We start from the raw sequence: 6,314 nt of genomic DNA on the forward strand, positions 1-6,314 counted from the left end.
CAGACCCTCTAGGAGCAATCCTTGATGTTGTCACCTTAGCCCAGCTTCTGCTTCCCAGGTCTCCTCAGGTGCCTTAGTCCTGACGATAGCCTATCAACTTCTGCCACAGCACACAACCGAACGGTTAGATTGCCTGCAGTCTTCATGTTTCTCCTGACCTGCTGCCTCCCTCATTCTGAAAACTGAACCTTGGGAACATAATGCAGAAGAAAGTTCACTGCACTAAACTTGGTCTTCCAGTTTTCTTCATTGTTCCATACTGGTATATATTCTGCAAAAGGAATCACAGTCAACCGGGCCTACCCCAAAACATGTGGAATCTACACAGGAGAAGGACCTGCATAGTAAGGTTGGTAATGCCAAGAACTCCCAGATTCCATACTTGTCTTCATCCATTTTCTCTTGTCAGATTGCTCCCCTTCAATCTCTGCTGACCACTGAATGCACACCAGCAACACCCTTTTACTGTCTCTTGTTGGATGCTGAGCTGTTCCCAATACCAAGGCCATCCCTCAGCCACCTGAAAGTTACATGAAAAATACTCTGGCCACCTCATGATGTGGTTAGCTAGGCGGCACAGTGGATAGAGTGCTGGTCCTCGTGTCAGGAAGACCTAAGTTCAAATTTGGCCTCAGAAACATACTAGCTATGTGACCCTGGGCAAGTCACTTAACCCTGTTTGCCTCAGCTCCCTCATCTGTAAAATGAGCTGGAGAGGGAAATGGCAAACCACTCCAGTATCTTTGCCGAGAAAACCCCAAATGAGGTCACAAGGAGTCAGATATAATCGAACAACTGAACAACAACAACCTCATGATGCACTATGTCTTTTCCCTTGTAACTGACCCCAAAATGATGAGAGAAGGAAAGAAAATCTTCCTGAACAAGAAATAATAACTGAGCATTTCTATGGTGCTTCCAGGTTTGTAAAATATTATTCCTATATTATCTCATTTTATCCTCCCCTCTGAGGTAGCTACTACAGTTATTATTATCCCTATTATTAAGAATTATTATTCCCCAGCTGAGCAAACTGAGGCTCAGAGAGGTTAAAGAGATTTCATCATGATCCTAAATTTGTAGGCTTCAGAGGCAGGATGTGAAGCCAGGCCTCCTCTGACTCTGGTGCTCTTTTCACAATACCCTGCTCCTTCTCAAGGAGTAGCCTCTCTAAGTGTTTACCTCTCAACACCACAGCACATTGGTACCGATTCATTTCCTCATCTACAATATACTTTTTTGTTGCCTGCCTAATGCAGCAAAGAATTCTGACCTATGACGTCCTGGTACTGGTCAGCCTTGATGAAACCTAGCTGCCTCTTTGCTTTGATGGTTCAGCCTCAAAACCTTTATTCTAGGAGACAGAATATTCAGTCTTAACAGTAGCTTATCAGTGAACCTACCCTAGTTTCAGCCCCTTGGGGGAATTCCTTGAATTATTCATTGTGAGGCAGGCTCCTGGCCAGGGCATAGACATACTTATTACCTTGTGGTTGTTGTTGTCCATCCCATGATACCAGGGAATGATGCCAAGACATGCAAGTGAATTAGATTTGTGAGGGAGGGCTATGCAAAGTCTCCAGCCTTACTTTCTCCTCTGGAGCCATCTGGGTACAGTGGCAAGAAATAGATCAGGTCAACTGAAGATGGCGCTGGATGCAGTGGGAAAATCTTAGCCTTTTTTAAGAGAAGGTCTTTAACAGGTCTCAGTTTGACTGAGACAACACCCATTTAGTGATTAAGGCTAGGTAAGAAATGAGGCAGAAAATGGCCTCTTTCCCTAGTCAAAACAACAACAAAATCAAACTGGGAGGGGAAGACCCTCAGGGTTTCTGGCCAAAATAGAAACAATTGCTATTTACATTCTAAGCAGTCACTAATTGAAAGACAAGGCAGACGTTTACTTTGATGGATATGTGACTTCAGTGGTGGATACTTCCTCTCCCTTGGCATGTTATGTAGATGGCTCTATATCTTCCCATCCTATGTCACTCTTGTTCCTGTTAAGACTTTCCTCTTTCTTTTAGTATTTCAGCAGTACCGATGTACCACTCAGGCTGTCTTCTTTCTCCTCAATTATACTGAAATTTCTTTCTCCAAGATCACTGATAATCTCTGTCCTGGGCCAGGCCTAATGCTCTACCAATATGAGAACTCCAAGTACTATGCACATAATTTATAAAAGGATACTAGTAAATAACTAGCAAGGATACATGATGGTGCATTTCCTTGTGCCTTCCTCATTCTCTAGAGAAGATGCACTTATACCCTAGATGGAATGGATGTTCATGGAGCTGGGGATCTTCAAAGCTGAGAACACTGCCCTTGGGTCATACTTTCCTGTTATACCCTAGTTACAGGGCACTCCTTCCCACCAACTGACACATCCTCAATCTACTCTTCAGAGTTTTACCATTGATGTGAGGTATAATCCAATGTCAGCACCTGCTTACCTTCCTAATTCTACCTTGCCTTCTGCAATCCTGACTTGATTAAGTATGAGCTACCATTCTAGAAGCATGCCAATGGGCCCATAATGCCACTTACCTCAACCTCCTAATCACTAATGCCAAAAATCTTTACCTAGTCCTTTTGGTTTTCGCTGTTTACTGCCCTTGATCTCTTCAAACTCTCTTCCTCTTTTGCTTCTTTGCCAAAACGCTCTTATGACTATCTTTCTACTACTTTTTTCTATTTTCTTCAATGACTTAAAAAAAAGTCTCCCACCCTTAAATGTTGATGTTCCATACAATTCTATTCTCCACACTCTTCTTTCCTCACTCTTTCTCTTGTCTATTTCATCTTCTCCCACAGCTTTAATGATCACCTGTACTCATTGCCTTCCCAAATGTATATCATCAGACCAGTATTTCCAACTATCACTTAAGTATCTCTATCTTTATGTCTTGTTGGCACTTAAAAATTAACATGCCTCAAACAAAAGTCATTTCCCCCCACCCAAGCTAAACTTGATCTCAATTTCCCTCATCATTCTTCCAGTCACCAAAGTTTTAAATCATTTTTGACTCCCAGTCACCTAAGTGTTATGTCATCTTTAATCCTTCCTTTCCTGTCCCTTCCCCCATCCAATTAGGCATTAATTCCTGACATGTAGACCTTCACAATAGCTCTCAAATCTCTCCCCATTTCACTATTTTCATTGCCATTGTCCACTGCTCAACCCCTCATCATTCTGAACTATATAACAGCCCCTAAACTGATCTCACAGTCTTGTCTCTCCTCTTTCTAAACAGTTCTACATACCATGGCAAAATGTCGCTCTATTGCTAAGAGATATTCAACAGCTCCCCATTGCCTATTAAAGTAGAAACTCCTTACTTAGCCTGACATTCCAAGCTTCCCACAATCTAACACCCATCTAGTCTTATCTCACCACAATCTATAGAGAGCCACTTGCACTACTCAGAATTCTCTGAAACTGCTCCCAAGATTTCCTGACTCTATTTCTTTATCTGTGCTGTTTCTTCCATTTGGTAAGCTCTCTTTCTCCCATCTTCACTTGTCAATGTCCAGCTCTTTCTTCAAGTCCAAGTTCAAATGCCTTTTCCTGCATAAAGCCTTCTTTGATCCCTCTCAGCTTGAACTGATCTATACCTCCTCTGAACTCCTGTAGCTCTTTGATTTTCACTTTCACGTTCCATTTTGTATTTTAGTTATTTGTGGACATATCTCTTAAAACATTTTTCATTGAATTGTGCATATATATTAAGATATTTCTATGTATTTATGATCTCTTTGATGTGAATGCCCCCTCCAATGGTATGGATTTCAACCTACGGGCCTTCTCATTTTGTGCAACTCTTGTCCGTGTTCTACTGTAAATCCTCCAGAGAGGATACACACAAGATGCTGGTGACCATGCTCTAGATCTCATGACATTGTTACCAATGGAGCACACAGGCTATCCCTTTGTTATCTCAACCAACGCACCTCATTTTCTAGTCTTATATCTCTCTAACGATATCCCTTTTGTTACTTTTCCAGAACAATATTTCATTGATTATATATTACAGCCTACTTACACCCACCATGTGTCTCCTTATTGCCCTTTAAGTAATACACAACTTAAATTCTATATAGACTCTGGTATTCCCTGATGTACAGCCATACAGCATGAATATTAATGTAAAGAGATGTGTCTTTGTTTCAGAGAGAAGTTTGGGGTCATTCAAATAACTGTACCATTTTCCAAACCTATTAAAATATGCATGAAGAATCCCAGTGGGCTCCTGCATGGTGTCAAGACAGTGTTGGTAAACATTTCTCATCTGTCAAATAGTGATAATAATATCTTCTCTCTCTACCACAAAATATTATTATCAGGATCAAAAGAGATTTTAGATCTGAAAGTACCTGGTGCAAATTAGAAGGACTATATGGATCTCAGGTATTAATTATAATGATAATGATAAGGAGAAAACCTTTACATCCAGGAGATAGGAAGAAATAATAAGTCATACCCACAGGTTTGAAGTGAAAATGCTTATATGTTAAACCTGGCCTACTGAAACTTAGAAGATAGGAGGATTTTCATGCCTTTAATTGAGTGCCTGCAGGGTAATGAGAGTGTACTAGGTCTGAATACCTATCTCTTCTTGACACATGGGATATAACAGTTGGGAACTGGTGGCTTTCCCCAGCAGGCCAGATATTGGATGCTGCCTTCTGGCAATCATTTGAGAGCTACCAACCCATAACCTAGAAATTTGTTTTGAAAAATCCTTTCTCCAGCAGGGAACAATGTTGTGCTGCACATTTTCCCTTTCACTGACCTTTAAAATGGACGTAAGTTCTGATTTCCCCGGACTACTGATGGCAGCCGCACCATGCCTTATGTATCTGGTATGGAGGCGCCAGGTGCAAACAACAGGCTTTGTGGGTAAAAAACTGATGGGCTTGGTGCTTTCAGCTCAGTACCAAAGACCAGCTGTGGGACTTGGCAGTTGAGAGAGGAGCAGAAAAGGGGGGGAAAGATAGAAGAAAGTCACTGCCCCTAGTCTTTCCAGCCAGGGCCAGATAAAGGTCTTTTTAAGGTTCTAGATATTTCTGTTTCATAAGTTCTTTGGTGGATATATTTTTAGAAGTATATATGAGTTTTAAATGAAAAAAGAATCTTACAAAGTTTATCTCCAGTGTTAATTTTTTCTTATAAAAAGGAAACAATTAACATTGACACAACTCTGACTTACTGCATATACTGTGTTGAACTCTGTTATATATCACAATTCTTTTAGTCATACCTATTTTTAAAATGTGGCTTAATCTTTTTCATAAACCTTTTAGTTTTCTTGACCCTAGCTAAGCACAATAGTTGTATTTCCTATTGGACAATAACAGGAAATGTCCCTATTTCCATATCTATATCTATCTGTCTATCTGTCTGTCTATCCATCTATCTATCTATCTATCTATCTATCTATCTATCTATCTATCTATCTATCTAGTGTTCCCAAAGTCTTTGTGCAGTTTTAAGCTGTGCAATTTTAATTTCTGACAACTTAAAACTATTTTCTTATGTGTCTGAGATAGGTTTTGATAGCTAACTTTTTTTTTTTAAATGTCAAGCTGTGCTTCAACCTGGTGCTTTTAGAAGCTGTTATTAAATAAGGTCACAGATCACTCAGGTACTCAAGTATTCATTATTTACCAAGGATCTACCTTGGTATGGTAGTGTGTTATATATTGGCCAAGTTGTTCCCTAGTTTAAAAAAGCTTCTAAATTAATATTATAGATACCACAGAAAAACATACTGATGTGAGAAAATGGTCTTTTTATGGCATACCAATTTGATCATTTATTTTATGAAGTATTTTCTCCTACAATTTTTCTAGGATTCTCTCAGAATAGGTTGATTAAAATTCTCTGGGAAAGTGCCAAGTAAATATAATGTTAAGAAAAGAATGTAGAACTCAAAGGAAACTTGGCAGCATTGAATTCATTTAAAAGAAAGGGGAAAAGAGGACCAGAAAAGATAGTTACTTACTCAGTGTTACACAGCTAGTTATTGGCAAAATTGTTACTAGACCTAGGTTCCTTGGCACCCAATTCAATATTCTTCTCCTGCCTATACAGTCATTCTTATAGCTGATGTACATTAGGACTCCAATTTGAATTTAGGGTTGTATTATTTTATTTCAGTTCCAAATTTCTTAAAAAGTATTAAATTTCTGCCTATCAATTACAATAGAGAGGTTTAATTCCATGTGTTTGGCTATGAAATTATTAGATGAGATGTATTAGGAAAGCAGATGGAAGCCATACAGTCTGGCATCTTTACACCAATGGAAATGCC

The sequence above is a fragment of the Vombatus ursinus genome, unplaced genomic scaffold (genome assembly GCF_900497805.2).
Source record: "Vombatus ursinus unplaced genomic scaffold, bare-nosed wombat genome assembly UNPS02015089.1, whole genome shotgun sequence".
In the NCBI taxonomy this organism is placed as follows: domain Eukaryota; kingdom Metazoa; phylum Chordata; class Mammalia; order Diprotodontia; family Vombatidae; genus Vombatus; species Vombatus ursinus.